The sequence below is a fragment of the Silene latifolia genome, chromosome 7, assembly GCF_048544455.1.
Source record: "Silene latifolia isolate original U9 population chromosome 7, ASM4854445v1, whole genome shotgun sequence".
Lineage (NCBI taxonomy): Eukaryota > Viridiplantae > Streptophyta > Magnoliopsida > Caryophyllales > Caryophyllaceae > Silene > Silene latifolia.
Window position 1 is genome coordinate 49,049,453 of NC_133532.1, and position 2,617 is coordinate 49,052,069.

General features: G+C 35.3%; 1 long non-coding RNA gene across 1 annotated transcript; it reads left to right on the top strand.

Annotated features, from left to right (window-relative positions):
- The first annotated feature begins 219 nt into the window (after nt 1-219).
- LOC141591072 (uncharacterized) lies at nt 220-2,380 on the top strand. The gene is made up of 3 exons (XR_012520633.1): nt 220-323; nt 1,062-1,154; nt 1,820-2,380. It is a non-coding gene; the product is annotated as an uncharacterized LOC141591072 (long non-coding RNA).
- Nucleotides 2,381-2,617: the final 237 nt, after the last annotated feature.

Here is a 2,617-nt window from a genome sequence, read left to right on the forward strand (position 1 = left end):
TATGTGTTTCACGTTGTTGCTCCACAAAAGCAAGATAGAGTTGTTTCTCTGCAAAAGCTGAATAGGTTTGCGTCATTGCTTCGTTGGTCGGATTGATAAATTTCGAGCTCTTATTTTTATACACAAATTGTTCTAATATTTCCACCGCTGTGTGAAATTTAGCAAAGTAAAAAAATGAACTTGCTGTGTTTTTTTATGTGTTTTGATTTGTGATTGTGCAGGAAGGTCGAAGATAGTAGATACGAGAACTTTCTTTGTTTAACTTAATTTTCACAATCTATGCATAAAGTGACTAGATTGTTGGTGAAGGTGTAACATTTCTTGCTAAGCTCACTCGTCTCGATATCTGACCATCTTGCTTCAATTTTGGATACTTTTGCTTTAAAGATTATTCGGAAAATTCACGTGGTACCCTCGAACTTTGCCATTGTTCACGTGGTACCCTACTTTTTAAGTTTGTGTACATGATATCCTTGAAATTTGATTTTCAAGCGCAACATGCCCTATTTATCGTTTTTAAAATTTTCAATTGAGCATAAATTATAGATCAGAAATCGGAATTGACTAATTTTTTTTTTCAAATTGATTAACTCTTCGAGATATATAAATTGATAAAACGAAAATGGTCATTCGGAAATTTAAGATCCAAGATATGTTTGATTTGAGATTTTCGTTAAAAAAAACCCTATAAAATGTCAGTCGGCAATTTTTTTTTCTCAAAATTGTAGATTATGACGAGATAATCATTTAACCAAAAAAAATTAGCCGATTCTGAATTTCGATCTAGGAATTATGCGCAATTGAGTTTTTTTAAAGCGACAAAAATGATATGTTGTGCATGAAATTCAAACATAGAGGGTATAATGTACACTAACTTAAAAAGTTGGATACCATGTGCAAAATAACAAAGTTCGAGGGTACCACGTGAATTTTTCGAAGATTATTTGGCAAGGTTGGTTATGCACCCTGTGAAATTGCTTCTCATTCATACGCTATGATAGAATCGAGTGTTGGCATGGCTATGAGCACACAAATTAGTTTTGACCTTTAAGCATGAATAGTTGCAGGTGTGTCTATGTTATGGATTGCTGTGAACAGATGATTGACCATTGGATCACAAATCCCCCATCCAGAAGTTTTTTCAAGGATTTGAGGTATGTCAGGAGTTGAAGATGGAAGATGAAGTTGAACTAATTACATTTTGGAATGACCGATCCGAACATGAACCTTATGCCATGATGTGTTAAGTATGCCTCTCAAATTCCATATTCTTTCCACACTTCCCCGTTGAGCATTACTGCAATATCCACCTGCCATTTCGAAAAATTCAAGTTATACACGCCATTCTTACACATATCAAGGTCTCCCACAAATGTCGGGGCAATGGGGGTTAAATGTACTCAGTCTCACTCGTCACTCCTGTTTCAACAACTATGTTACTTCGACCTAGACTTAGGCGTCATGTCGCGTGTTTGCCATTCCGACACATCACAACATTTTGACACTTCATAAAATATGAAACTTCTTCATAATGTTGTTTTTTAAGCTTTCAATTGGGTTTAATTTTTCAAAGATGTTAAAAGTCTCCAATTGGGATTAATAGCTTGAAACATTAGCATGTTGTAGTTCGCTGACGACTTTTGCCTGAATATAATCATGAAGTTGTGTGTAGTATTCTTGATGTACAATCGTCTCTACTAGGTCCCAAGTAGGTGAGTTTGTGACTGGAACAGGTTACCAGTCTAAAGTCTAGAACATGGTCCCAGATTATATATTGGAGCAGTGGTTATATGTAATATCTCTTGTCGTTGAATTTCAGATAATTATAATTAGGGATACTCTGGTTACACTCTTGGCCAAGTATACAAGAAATGTGAGTCAGAGTGTTTGACAATTGATTTTCTTGCCATAATATCAGCTATAAGTTGTCTCAAAGGCCAATTTCAGTCACTTAACTTCGTACAGTTATGAGAAGGCCATTTTATATGGATGCAACAACAGCCAAAGACGATTTTGGTGTCATAGATCGGGCAAGTTTCCCAAAAGTCCGCACCGTGTTGTATACTAACGAAGCTCTACGGCCAACTGAAACAAATCTGATGTATCATTTGTTCAATAAATTATGGGACCAAGTATGGAAAGGGACTTGTTGCTGAAGTCTCTGTCTCTCTAAGTTCCTTTTTGGCTCATTTTGATGTTATAAATTTGTTTCATGTGTTGTTATCACAGTAATTGCACATTATGCGGTCTTATTTTGTGCTTTCACATGTAACGGGAGGCATGAAGATAGTTTCATGTTGACAGGTTTTGAACTTCCTTCATGAGTATAATTTTCAATGACTTTGCATCTTTACCGGTTAAACTAGTTGATTTTGCGTAATGTTAGTATCATTACATCTCTTCATACTAAAGCTTTTTTTTGGCAAGGTTTTGGTGTCAATGTATTATTTTTAGTTTTCCTTTCATGTAAATGCAAGTTTTATGATCGATTTTCGTGTTTTTGCTGAATTCGTATGAACGGGATATCAGTATTGAGGATTGAAACTAATGAACGGTTAACATCAGATCAACTGTTGGACCTTTCGAGAGATTGAGAAGCAGTTATATGTGACAATGT